The sequence below is a fragment of the Bombina bombina genome, chromosome 7, assembly GCF_027579735.1.
Source record: "Bombina bombina isolate aBomBom1 chromosome 7, aBomBom1.pri, whole genome shotgun sequence".
In the NCBI taxonomy this organism is placed as follows: Eukaryota; Metazoa; Chordata; class Amphibia; order Anura; family Bombinatoridae; genus Bombina; species Bombina bombina.
The window spans coordinates 432344300-432358756 of NC_069505.1; the positions used below are offsets into that span (position 1 = coordinate 432344300).

Consider the following 14457-nt stretch of genomic DNA (forward strand, 5'->3'; position numbering starts at 1 on the left):
AAATGTAAAGCTCCCGCTCTGTATCATGCACACTAACCCTTAGCATGTGATACAGCTGTGAGTGCGCACCTCTTCTGTCACAGGGTGCACAAATATGTGTGCAACAAGATGGCAGTGCCCAGTATAAAGTGCGTAGCTACACCATCTAAAATGGTAAAATAAGCAAATGGGTCTAAAGACTGCTGCAGGCAGAGTTGGAAAAGCTATTGCATAGTGAGTAGAGATTATAGTTGCGCCTAGCAGTTTATCGTCCCTTTAAATAAAATATTGAATGCGTAACGTGCGCCCATACATAAATACATTGTGTACGTATCTCATTACAAAGCCCCAGAGCCAGGGAACCACAGCTCCTCGCTGCTAACTTCTTGCATTATCCTAGGTTGATCTCTGTAACAAAACTACAAAATTTGGCGCCTATATTTTTTTTTCTGATGCTTCTATTTCCTGTGATGCTCTCCAAAAAAAAAAAAAAAAAAGTTAAACCACAGCACCACATCGTAAAAGGAAAGCTGTAAAATAGCTCTGCTGTGCTGGGATCGCTGTTACAGAGCCTGAGCTTTAAGTGATATCAGGATTTTTTTTTTAGTCTATAATTGGTGCCTAATAAGCAATGAAGGCAATTTCTTTTTGGATATTATTGATGGTTGTCGAGAAGGGTAACCAGGGTTGTTATGCGAAATTGTGTTCTTTTGCCCTATTGCTGTGTATATTCTGTGAATAAAAGCGCCATCATGTTCCTGTGCCATATACAAAGGTGTAGTCTTGTATTTATAGGCACTCTTTTGTTTGTGTATAGTAGCCTGCTGCTGTGTATATGGGCACCGGTCTGTTTATAAACCATTATGCTCGTATTTGTGTATATTTCAGCCCTCTCTTGCAACAAAAGGGTTAACCTCAACCTTAAAGCCAAAACCATTACAGAACAACTCTTCAATGGAGGTGATTGACCATGATGTGTCATTGGCCACCGGATGCTTTTTGTTCAGTGGCATGTTTAGGTCTTCTACTACCCTAGCATACCTCCCAACTGTCCAGACTTTCGCAGGACAGTCCCGATTTTAGGGGTCTGTCCCCCTGTCCCGGATTGCTAGCCATCTGTCCTGATTTGCCCCATGCATTTAAAAAAAATAAAAAAAATTGCTGCATGTATAAGTGTATGCTATGTAATGTGTGTGTGTGTGTGTGTATCTGCATCTATAAGTGTATGCTATGTAATGTGTGTGTGTGTGTATCTGCATGTATAAGTGTATGCTATGTAGTGTGTGTGTGTATCTGCATCTATAAGTGTATGCTATGTACTGTGTATCTGCATGTGTAAGTGTATGCTATGTAATGTGTGTGTGTGTGTGTATCTGCATGTATAAGTGTATGCTATGTAGTGTGTGTGTATCTGCATGTATAAGTGTATGCTATGTAGTGTGTGTGTATCTGCATGTATAAGTGTATGCTATGTAGTGTGTGTGTATCTGCATGTATAAGTGTATGCTATGTAGTGTGTGTGTGTATCTGCATCTATAAGTGTATGCTATGTAGTGTGTGTGTGTATCTGCATCTATAAGTGTATGCTATGTAATGTGTGTGTGTATCTGCATGTGTAAGTGTATGCTATGTAGTGTGTGTGTGTATCTGCATGTATAAGTGTATGTTATGTAGTGTGTGTGTGTATCTACATGTATAAGTGTATGCTATGTAGTGTGTGTGTGTATCTGCATCTATAAGTGTATGCTATGTAGTGTGTGTGTATCTGCATGTATAAGTGTATGTTATGTAATGTGTGTGTGTATCTGCATGTATGTGTATGCTATGTAGTGTGTGTGTGTGTATCTGCATGTATAAGTGTATGCTATGTAGTATGTGTGTATCTGCCTGTGTAAGTGTATGCTATGTAGTGTGTGTGTATCTGCATGTATAAGTGTATGCTATGTAGTATGTGTGTATCTGCCTGTGTAAGTGTATGCTATGTAGTGTGTGTGTATCTGCATGTGTAAGTGTATGCTATGCAGTGTGTGTGTATCTGCATGTATAAGTGTATGCTATGTAGTGTGTGTGTGTATCTGCATGTATAAGTGTATGCTATGTAGTGTGTGTGTATCTGCATGTATAAGTGTATGCTATGTAGTGTGTGTGTATCTGCATGTATAAGTGTATGCTATGTAGTGTGTGTGTATCTGCATGTGTAAGTGTATGCTATGTAGTGTGCTACTGTGCATTTTTGCTGACTTTAAAGGCCAGAATCTAGAATATTAATGGGGAATGCAGAGAGCAGTTTTAAAGAATTGCCTTGTTTGCCTAGGCCAAAATACACCCCTGTTTTTGTTTGTATTTTTGTTTGTACGGCAGTGCAGGGGTTAAAGCTCTAGTTATCATAACGATATTGCCACTGAATTTATCCGTACTGTGGTTTTGTATGTAATGTGAAAAGCTGATCATTTCCTTTTGAGGTTTTTTATACTTGTAAAAATGAACCGAAATATTTTGTTTACGCATTTAATGTTCGGTTTGTGTTTGCACCTGTGTGTGCTTATAATAGATTCATAGGTCTGTCTGTCTGCCAATAATGTGTCTGTAAATCTGTCAGTCCTTTATATGTAGGGTGACCATATTGTCGCTTTAAAAAGGGACATATATGAAAAATACATGTCAGGGCTGTTTAAAGAAATGTTTTGTATAAGAACCCTTACATATGTATTTTTTATGTGTTCCTTCTTAAAGCGGCAATATGGTCAGCCTATTTATATGTCAATAATTTATTTATCCATCTGTAAATAATTTATCTATCCCTATCTGTAAATCATATCTCCACCACTATAGCTGTCAATCATTTTTTGGATATCTATCAATAATGTATCTGTTAAGCTGTCAATCATTTATCTTTATTCCTGTCAATCATTTATCCATATATCTTATCTGTAAATCATTTAGCTTTTTCCAAATCTGTCAATCATTTTCTGTATATCTGTTAATCATTTGCCATTTATTTCTGTATCTGTCAATCCTTTATCTTTATACCTGTCAATCATGTATCAATATATCTATCTGTAAATCATTTATCAGGGAGATGTAGCATAGTTGCCAACATTTAAAAAAAAAATCCAGGGACACTTTGCAGCAGAGCAAGCAAGTGGGTTACTGGAGTATTGACGACTTACTGTTCAACTGCTCCGCCCACTCAGTTCTGCAATCAAGACACCCCCATTTGAAAGTAATAGTATAATTTAGATTTATCCATAGTTTATTATACAGATTACAGCACCAAGCTCTTACACCTACCCAGTCTCTGGAACACATTCTGGGCATATGGTTATTTTTACAACACAGCATCAAAATTAGAAAGACAAATAATATGTGAACCCATTCAATAATAATAACAATATTCCATTAGGAATTAATTATATTTAAATAATACACTATATCTATTTATCATCTATCTATCTGTATATATGTATGTGTGTGTATATATATATGCAAACAACTAATGTGCAAAAGAGATTTTCAGGGACATTTCCAGGGACAAAAAAATTCCAGGGACATACAACAAAATCCAGGGACTGTCCCTGGAAATCAGGGACTGTTGGCAACTATGATGTAGGACCAGGCATATTTATATTGTGCCAGGTCTTGGGTCGGTGCCATAAGCCTCATACTACATGTAACTGCCTCATGAGTAGTTAAATTAAGGAAATAATAACAATGCTATATGTATTATGTTTTTGCCTGCTTTTTCAGTGCAATATCTGTAAATGTTGTGCTTGTTCCCTTTTATTGAAAGGCTGCAGTGGGTTCTTCTTCATACTTTAAATATTGTGACATTTCGTGACCCTACAACATGCTACGGCTACACAGTGATTGCTGCGTTGAGAGCACTTGCTCGGTATTAAGGGTATAAGACACATACATATAGCAGTAGGTAAGTGCTCATTAGCACTGCAGCTGTACCGTATGCATTTCAGATAGTGATAAGGCCGTTAGGGGCCTTGGCTGCGTAGGGCTAAATAAAAATATGGCGGCGCACGGGAAGAACTGAGCATGCGCCTCACTGTTCTCCGTCACGTTGTCAATAAAGTTGGGAGGGGGAGTGAAAAAACTCCGCCATCCCGGAAGTGATGTCATAGGATGGCCGTGCTGTGTGTGCAGCCGCAGACAGAGGGCTAGCGCGCAGGGCAGCAGGTATGAGGGCCAGGGCCGCGGGGCATGCTGGGACAGCGCACTAACCCCTTCACTGCCAGCAGCACCCACCTCTGCACGGGATATTGGCACACGGCAGCTCCCTCCCCTCTAGTGTGTGTAGCCAGGGGCAGGACAAAGGGGGGCTGGTATGTGTTATGGGGAGCACAGAATGGGGGGGCTGGTATGTGTTATGGGGAGCACAGAATGGGGGGGCTGGTATGTGTGAGGGGGGGCACAGAATGGGGGGCTGGTATGTGTTATGGGGAGCACAGAATGGGGGGCTGGTATTTGTGAGGGGGAGCACAGAATGGGGGGGCTGGTATGTGTAAGGGGGAGCACAGAATGGGGAGCTGGTATGTGTTATGGGGGGCTGGTATGTTTGAGGGGGAGCACAGAATGGGGGGCTGGTGTGTGTTATTGGGAGCACAGAATGGGGGGCTGTTATGTGTGAGGGTGAGCACAGAATGGGGGGCTGTTATGTGTGAGGGTGAGCACAGAATGGGGGGCTGGTATCTGTTTTGGGGAGCACAGAATGGGGGGCTGGTATGTGTCAGACGGAGCACAGAATGGGGGGCTGGTATGTGTCAGGCGGAGCACAGAATGGGGGGCTGGTATGTGTGAGGGGGAGCACAGAATGGGGGGCTGACGTGTGTGAGGGGGAGCACAGAATGGGGGGCTGACGTGTGTGAGGGGGAGCACAGAATGGGGGGGCTGGTATGTGTGAGGGGGGTCATAGAATGGGGGGCTGATATTTGTGAGGGGATCATCGAATGAGGGGCTTATATGTGTGAGGGGATCATAGAATGGGGGCTGGTATGTGTAAGGGGGAGCACAGAGTGGGAGGTTGATATGCGTGAGAGGGAGCACAGAGTGGGAGGTTGATATGCGTGAGAGGGATCATAGAATGGGGGACTGGTATGTGTGAGGGGGATCATAGAATGAGGGTCTGGTATGTGTGAGGGGGAGCACAGAAAGAAGGGCTGGTATGTTTGAAGGGCAGGACAATAGTGGGGTGGTGTGTGTGAAGGGGGAGCATAGAATGTGGGACTGGTTTATACAATGGGCTGTTGCTATTGATAAATACATAAATTGGGAGTTAGAGACTCTGTACAGGTGGATGTTATGTACTAAAAATCCAGGGGCACTTTGCTTATGTAGAGTGGAATGGGTTATACGGAAAGGTGACAGTGCTCTGTAAGTGAATGTTATACAGAAATGAGAGAGCATGTGAGGGTTGTACTGAGAGGATAGAGTACTCTGTGAGTGAGGGTTGTATGGAGAGGAGAAAGTACTCTGTGAGTGAGGGTTGAACTATAAGTAGAGAGTACTCTGTATATGAGGGTTATACTGTAAGGAGAGAGTGTACTCTGGATATCAGGGCAATGCTGTAAGGAGAGAGTGTACTCTGGATATCAGGGCAATGCTGTAAGGAAAGAGTAATCTGGATATCAGGATTATACTGTAAGGAGAGAGTACCCAGTATGTGAGGGTTATGCTGTAAGGAGAGAGTGCTCGGTATGTGAGGGTTATGCTGTATGGAGAGAGAGTACTCTGCATGTGAGGGTTATGCTGTAAGGAGAGTTCTCTGGATATCAGGGTTATTTTCTAAGGAGAGAGTACTCGGTATGTGAGGGTTATGCTGTATGGAGAGAGTACTCTGCATGTGAGGGTTATGCTGTAAGGAGAGAGTACTCTGCATGTGAGGGTTATGCTGTAAGGAGAGAGTACTCGGTATGTGAGGGTTATGCTGTAAGGAGAGAGTACTCGGTATGTCAGGGTTATACTGTAAGGAGAGAGTACTCTGCATGTGAGGGTTATGCTGTAAGGAGAGAGTACTTGGTATGTCAGGGTTATGCTGTAAGGAAGGTTATGTTGTAAGGAGAGAGTACTCTGCATGTGAGGGTTATACTGTAAGGAGAGAGTACTCTGCATGTCAGGGTTATGCTGTATAGAGAGAGTACTCTGCATGTGAGGGTTATGCTGTAAGGAGAGAGTACTCTGCATGTGAGGGTTATGCTGTAAGGAGAGAGTACTCTGCATGTGAGGGTTATGCTGTAAGGAGAGATTACTCGCTATGTCAGGGTTATGCTGTAAGGAGAGAGTACTCTGCATGTGAGGGTTATGCTTTAAGGAGAGAGTACTCTGTATGTCAGGGTTATGTTGTAAGGAGAGAGTACTCTGCATGTGAGGGTTATGCTGTAAGGAGAGAGTACTCGGTATGTCAGGGTTATACTGTAAGGAGAGAGTACTCTGCATGTCAGGGTTATGCTGTAAGGAGAGAGTACTTGGTATGTCAGGGTTATGCTGTAAGGAGAGAGTACTCTGCATGTGAGGTTTATGCTGTAAGGAGAGAGGACTCAGTATGTCAGGGTTATGTTGTAAGGAGAGAGTACTCCTGCATGTGAGGGTTATGCTGTAAGGAGAGAGTACTTGGTATGTCAGGATTATGCTGTAAGGAGAGATTACTCTGCATGTGAGGGTTATGCTGTAAGGATAGAGTACTCGGTATGTCAGGGTTATGCTGTAAGGAGAGAGTACTCGGTATGTCAGGGTTATGTTGTAAGGAGAGAGTACTCTGCATATGACGGTTATGCTGTAAGGAGAGAGTACTCAGTATGTCAGTTTTATGCTGTAAGGATAGAGTACTCTGCATGTGAGGGTTATTCTGTAAGGAGAGATTACTCGCTATGTCAGGGTTATGCTGTAAGGAGAGAGTACTCTGCATGTGAGGGTTATGCTTTAAGGAGAGAGTACTTGGTATGTCAGGGTTATGTTGTAAGGAGAGAGTACTCTGCATATGAGGGTTATGCTGTAAGGAGAGAGTACTCGGTATGTCAGGGTTATACTGTAAGGAGAGAGTACTCCTGTATGTGAGGGTTATGCTGTAAGGAGAGAGTACTCTGAATGTGAGGATTATGCTGTAAGGAGAGAGTACTCGGTATGTCAGGATTATGCTGTAAGGAGAGAGTACTCGGTATGTCAGGGTTATGTTGTAAGGAGAGAGTACTCTGCATGTGAGGGTTATGCTGTAAGGAGAGAGTACTCAGTATGTCAGTTTTATGCTGTAAGGATAGAGTACTCTGCATGTGAGGGTTATGCTGTAAGGAGAGAGGACTTTGCATGTGAGGGTTATGCTGTAAGGAGAGATTACTCGGTATGTCAGGGTTATGCTGTAAGGAGAGAGTACTCTGTATGTCAGGGTTATGCTGTAAGGTAGAGAGTACTCGGTATGTGAGGTTTATACTGTAAGGAGAGAATACTTGGTATGAGGGTTATGTTGTAAGGAGAGAGTACTCTGCATGTGAGGGTTGTACTGTAAGGAGAGAGTACTTGGTATGTCAGGGTTATGCTGTAAGGAGAGAGTATTTGGTATGTTGGTTATACTGTAAGGAGAGAGTACTCTGCATGTGAGTGTTATGCTGTAAGGAGAGAGTACTCGGTATGTCAGGGTTATGCTGTAAGGAGAGAGTACTCTGCATGTGAGGGTTATGCTTTAAGGAGAGAGTACTTGGTATGTCAGGATTATGCTGTAAGGAAGGTTATGTTGTAAGGCGAGTGTTCTCTGCATGTGAGGGTTATACTGTAAGGAGATAGTACTTGGTATGTCAGAGTTATACTGTAAGGAGAGAGTACTCTGCATGTGAGGGTTATGTAGTAAGGAGAGAGTACTCAGTATGTGAGGGTTATGTAGTAAGGAGAGAGTACTCGGTATGTGAGGGTTATGTTGTAAGGAGAGAGTACTCAGTATGTCAGGGTTATGCTGTAAGGAGAGAGTACTCGGTATGTCAGGGTTATGCTGTAAGGAGAGAGTACTCTGCATGTGAGGGTTATGCTTTAAGGAGAGAGTACTTGGTATGTCAGGGTTATGCTGTAAGGAAGGTTATGTTGTAAGGAGAGAGTACTCTGCATGTGAGGGTTATACTGTAAGGAGAGAGTACTCTGCATGTCAGGGTTATGCTGTATGGAGAGAGTACTCTGCATGTGAGGGTTATGCTGTATGGAGAGAGTACTCTGCATGTGAGGGTTATGCTGTAAGGAGAGAGTACTCTGCATGTGAGGGTTATACTGTAAGGAGAGAGTACTCTGCATGTGAGGGTTATGCTGTAAGGAGAGATTACTCGCTATGTCAGGGTTATGCTGTAAGGAGAGAGTACTCTGCATGTGAGGGTTATGCTTTAAGGAGAGAGTACTCTGTATGTCAGGGTTATGTTGTAAGGAGAGAGTACTCTGCATGTGAGGGTTATGCTGTAAGGAGAGAGTACTCGATATGTCAGGGTTATACTGTAAGGAGAGAGTACTCTGCATGTCAGGGTTATGCTGTAAGGAGAGAGTACTTGGTATGTCAGGGTTATGCTGTAAGGAGAGAGTACTCTGCATGTGAGGGTTATGCTGTAAGGAGAGAGGACTCAGTATGTCAGGGTTATGTTGTAAGGAGAGAGTACTCCTGCATGTGAGGGTTATGCTGTAAGGAGAGAGTACTTGGTATGTTAGGATTATGCTGTAAGGAGAGATTACTCTGCATGTGAGGGTTATGCTGTAAGGATAGAGTACTCGGTATGTCAGGGTTATGCTGTAAGGAGAGAGTACTCGGTATGTCAGGGTTATGTTGTAAGGAGAGAGTACTCTGCATATGACGGTTATGCTGTAAGGAGAGAGTACTCAGTATGTCAGTTTTATGCTGTAAGGATAGAGTACTCTGCATGTGAGGGTTATTCTGTAAGGAGAGATTACTCGCTATGTCAGGGTTATGCTGTAAGGAGAGAGTACTCTGCATGTGAGGGTTATGCTTTAAGGAGAGAGTGCTTGGTATGTCAGGGTTATGTTGTAAGGAGAGAGTACTCTGCATATGAGGGTTATGCTGTAAGGAGAGAGTACTCGGTATGTCAGGGTTATGCTGTAAGGAGAGAGTACTTGGTATGTCAGGGTTATGCTGTAAGGAGCGAGTACTCTGAATGTGAGGATTATGCTGTAAGGAGAGAGTACTCGGTATGTCAGGGTTATGTTGTAAGGAGAGAGTACTCTGCATGTGAGGGTTATGCTGTAAGGAGAGAGTACTCAGTATGTCAGTTTTATGCTGTAAGGATAGAGTACTCTGCATGTGAGGGTTATGCTGTAAGGAGAGAGGACTTTGCATGTGAGGGTTATGCTGTAAGGAGAGATTACTCGGTATGTCAGGGTTATGCTGTAAGGTAGAGAGTACTCGGTATGTGAGGTTTATACTGTAAGGAGAGAATACTTGGTATGAGGGTTATGTTGTAAGGAGAGAGTACTCTGCATATGAGGGTTGTACTGTAAGAAGAGAGTACTTGGTATGTCAGGGTTATGCTGTAAGGAGAGAGTATTTGGTATGTTGGTTATACTGTAAAGAGAGAGTACTCTGCATGTGAGTGTTATGCTGTAAGGAGAGAGTACTCGGTATGTCAGGGTTATACTGTAAGGAGAGAGTACTCCTGCATGTGAGGGTTATGCTGTAAGGAGAGAGTACTCAGTATGTCAGGATTATGCTGTAAGGAAGGTTATGTTGTAAGGCGAGAGTTCTCTGCATGTGAGGGTTATACTGTAAGGAGATAGTACTTGGTATGTCAGGGTTATACTGTAAGGAGATAGTACTTGGTATGTCAGGGTTATACTGTAAGGAGAGAGTACTCTGCATGTGAGGGTTATTCTGTAAGGAGAGAGTACTCAGTATGTGAGGGTTATGTAGTAAGGAGAGAGTACTCGGTATGTGAGGGTTATGTTGTAAGGAGAGAGTACTCAGTATGTCAGGGTTATGCTGTATGGAGAGAGTACTCGGTATGTCAGGGTTATGCTGTAAGGAGAGAGTACTCTGCATGTGAGGGTTATGCTTTAAGGAGAGAATACTTGGTATGTCAGGGTTATGTTGTAAGGAGAGAGTACTCTGCATGTGAGGGTTATGCTGTAAGGAGAGAGTACTCGGTATGTCAGGGTTATACTGTAAGGAGAGAGTACTCCTGCATGTGAGGGTTATGCTGTAAGGAGAGAGTACTTGGTATGTCAGGGTTATGCTGTAAGGAGAGAGTACTCTGCATGTGAGGGTTATGCTGTAAGGAGAGAGTACTCTGCATGTGAGGGTTATGCTGTAAGGAGAGAGTACTCTGTATGTCAGGGTTATGCTGTAAGGAGAGAGTACTCGGTATGTCAGGGTTATGTTGTAAGGAGAGAGTACTCTGCATGTGAGGGTTATGCTGTAAGGAGAGAGTACTCAGTATGTCAGTTTTATGCTGTAAGGAGAGAGTACTCGGTATGTGAGGTTTATACTGTAAGGAGAGAATACTTGGTATGAGGGTTATGTTGTAAGGAGAGAGTACTCTGCATGTGAGGGTTATGCTGTAAGGAGAGAGTACTCTGTATGTGAGGGTTGTACTGTAAGGAGAGAGTACTTGGTATGTCAGGGTTATGCTGTAAGGAGAGAGTATTTGGTATGTCGGTTATACTGTAAGGAGAGAGTACTCGGTATGTCAGGGTCATACTGTAAGGAGAGAGTACTCTGCATGTGAGGGTTATTCTGTAAGGAGAGAGTACTCTGCATGTGAGGGTTATGCTGTAAGGAGAGAGTACTTGGTATGCGAGGGTTATGCTGTAAGGAGAGAGTACTCAGTATGTCAGGATTATGCTGTAAGGAAGGTTATGTTGTAAGGCGAGAGTACTCTGCATGTGAGGGTTATACTGTAAGGCAGTGCTTGACAAATGTGTTTAAAAATTAGGAGCCAGTAAGAATATTTTGGAGCCAGGTATATTTTTAGGAGTCAGACAGTTGGATTTGTATATAGACATATGGAGAATAAACCAAAAAGTTAGGAGCCAGGGGTAAAATTCTAGGAGCCCCAGGCTCCTGGGTTTGTCGAGCCCTGCTGTAAGGAGAGAGTACTTGGTATGTCAGGGTTATACTGTAAGGAGAGAGTACTCTGCATGTGAGGCTTATGCTGTAAGGAGAGAGTACTCGGTATGTGAGGGTTATGTTGTAAGGGGAGAGTACTTGGTATGTGAGGGTTATGCTGTAAGGAGAGAGTACTCCGTATGTGAGGGTTATGCTGTAAGGAGAGAGTACTCGGTATGTGAGGGTTATGCTGTAAGGAGAGAGTACTCAGTATGTGAGGGTTATGCTGTAAGGAGAGAGTACTCTGTATGTGAGGGTTATGCTGTAAGGAGAGAGTACTCAGTATGTGAGGGTTATGCTGTAAGGAGAGAGTACTCGGTATGTGAGGGTTATGCTGTAAGGAGAGAGTACTCGGTATGTGAGGGTTATGCTGTAAGGAGAGAGTACTCTGTATGTGAGGGTTATGCTGTAAGGAGAGAGTACTTGGTATGTGAGGGTTATGCTGTAAGGAGAGAGTTCTCGGTATGTCAGGGTTATGCTGTTACTAGAGAGTACTTGGTATGTCAGGGTTATGCTGTAAGGAGAGAGTACTCGGTATGTCAGGGTTATGTTGTAAGGAGAGAGTACTCGGTATGTCAGGGTTATGCTGTAAGGAGAGAGTACTCTGCATGTGAGGGTTATGCTGTAAGGAGAGAGTACTCAGTATGTCAGGATTATGCTGTAAGGAAGGTTATGTTGTAAGGCGAGAGTTCTCTGCATGTGAGGGTTATACTGTAAGGAGATAGTACTTGGTATGTCAGGGTTATACTGTAAGGAGAGAGTACTCTGCATGTGAGGGTTATTCTGTAAGGAGAGAGTACTCAGTATGTGAGGGTTATGTAGTAAGGAGAGAGTACTCGGTATGTGAGGGTTATGTTGTAAGGAGAGAGTACTCAGTATGTCAGGGTTATGCTGTAAGGAGAGAGTACTCGGTATGTCAGGGTTATGCTGTAAGGAGAGAGTACTCTGCATGTGAGGGTTATGCTGTAAGTAGAGAGTATTCCTAAACAAAACAAAAAGATATATCCTGGTATAATAGTAAGGGAATTCAGGACTCTTTTTTTAGAAAAATAATCAAATTCTTTAATGTAGATATTCTCTATAAACAAAACAAAAAGATATATCCTGGTATAATAGTAAGGGAATTCAGGACTCTTTTTTTAGAAAAATAATCAAATTCTTTATTGTAGATATTCTCTAAAAATAGGTATATCCTGCCATCTTGACTATACACACATCATAAAGTGCAAAGCATAAAAAATACACAATAGTGCTCAGAATAATACTCAAGCAAGAAAAATAACAAACACATAACATATTATAAAAACATATATTAATAGGTACGGATCTGACGGACAAAATTATAGCACAAACTTGCAACTTCCTGCTGCACCAGACTATATAAGATAGACCTTGTCTGGCCAGGTTATCGTGGGGATGTATGCAAAAAAAAAACAACCCATCAGCGTTGACGCCCTGACAAAGCCCCGTTGTTCAGCCAATGGGGGTGAAACGCGCGTAGGTGGTGGTTTTACGATCTGATGATCTAACGGCTTGATAGTATGCCTGCATGTTTTTTAATTGCCAGCAATGTGGAATACGCTAACAGTGGATTGGTAAATCCTCAGCAAACTGTGATAAAAGGACTTCATTATCGGAGACTCAGTCACTAGGAGAGGTATTTCTCAAGGCACATAACGGGACCGCTATATGTGGAGCCTACTTGACTGTAATGCGGGCAGTCGGTTATGTTTGAACTGTATGTCACTGTCACCTCTCATTCTTGTATATACTAAGATGGAACATAGGCTGCTTACAATTGTCTAAATGCCAATATACTAGCATTGATGCCTGAAGGAACATAACAATAATACATGATTGACGACTGGCATTTTGGATACATTTCCAGACTATTGCTGAGGCATATTCTATCTACTGCTTGCTACCTTACCATCCTCTTGCTTTTGCTGACTTGTGCTGGATAATGACAAAGTTTATATGAATAGACAACTAACTGCCTTTAGACTTTTGGATATCTCTGTTTACATTATACACTGTCTATTCTAAATACCTGCGGTGCTGTTTTCAATGCCATCAACGCTGATGTGTGTTTTTTGCATATATCCCCACGATAACCTGGCCAGACAAGGTCTATCTTATATAGAGTCTGGTGCAGCAGGGAGTTGCAAGTTTGTGCTATCATATTGGCCGTCAGATCCGTACCTATTAATATATGTTTTTATAGTATGTTATGCGTTTGTTATTTTTCTTGCTTGAGTATTATTCTGAGCACTATTGTGTTTTTTTATGCTTTGCACTTGGCACTTTATGATGTGTGTATAGTCAAGATGACAGGATATATACATATTTTTAGAGAATATCTAAAGTAAAGAATTTGATTATTTTTCTAAAAGAGTGCTGAATTCCCTTTTATACCAGGATTATGTTTCCTAGGTATCTATCTTTTTGTTTTGTTTAAGAATATTTTGTATTCTGGGTCTGCACCATAACGATAAGCTGGATATTTAAGGTACATGTTATATGTTTTGAGCTTGCTTACATTCTTGATTTAGAGTAAGGAGAGAGTACTCGGTATGTGAGGGTTATGCTGTAAAGAGAGAGTACTCAGTACGTCAGGGTTATAATGTAAGGAGAGAGTGCTCTGTATGTGAGGTTTATGCTGTAAGGAGAGAGTGCTCTGTATATGAGGTTTATCCTGTAAGGAGAGAGTGCACTGTATATGAGGTTTATGCTCTAAGGAGATAGTGCTCTGTATTTAAGGGTTATACTGTAATGAGACAGTGCTCTGTATATGAGGTTTATCCTGTAAGGAGAGAGTGCTCTGTATATGAGGTTTATGCTCTAAGGAGATAGTGCTCTGTATTTAAGGGTTATACTGTAATGAGAGAGTACTCAGTATGTGAGGGTTATGCTGTAAGGAGAGAGTGCTCGGTATGTGAGGTTTATGCTCTAAGGCAAGAGTACTGGGTATTTGAGGGATATACTGTAAGGAGAGAGTACTCTGTATTTGAGGGTTATACTGTAAGGAGAGAGTACTCGGTATGTGAGGGTTATGCTGTAAGGAGAGAGAGAGAGTACTCGTTATGTGAGGTTTGAGCTGTAAGGGGAGAGTACTCTGGATATTAGGGTTATGCTGTAAGGAGAGCGTAATCTGGATATCATGGTTATACTGTAAGAAGAGAGTACTCGGTATGTGAGATTTATGCTGTAAGGAGAGAGTACTCGGTATGTGAGGTTTATGCTGTAAGGGGAGAGTACTCTGGATATTAGGGTTATGCTGTAAGGAGAGAGTAATCTGGATATCATGGTTATACTGTAAGAAGAGAGTACTCGGTATGTGAGGTTTAAGCTTTAAGGAGATAGTACTCGGTATGTGAGGTTTATGCTGTAAG

The 14457-nt window shown here is 42.3% G+C and overlaps 1 protein-coding gene across 3 annotated transcripts in view; it reads left to right on the plus strand.

The window, feature by feature from the left end:
* Window positions 1-14457, plus strand: part of TCF20 (transcription factor 20) — a 222420-nt gene that overhangs the window by 28377 nt on the left and 179586 nt on the right. The window contains exon 1 of one of the 3 annotated variants that reach the window (XM_053721333.1): window positions 4024-4167. The exons of 1 other annotated variant lie outside the window; for it this stretch is intronic. The gene's annotated coding sequence lies outside the window, so the exon portion shown is untranslated. One more of the 3 variants, XM_053721335.1, reaches the window with a different exon arrangement.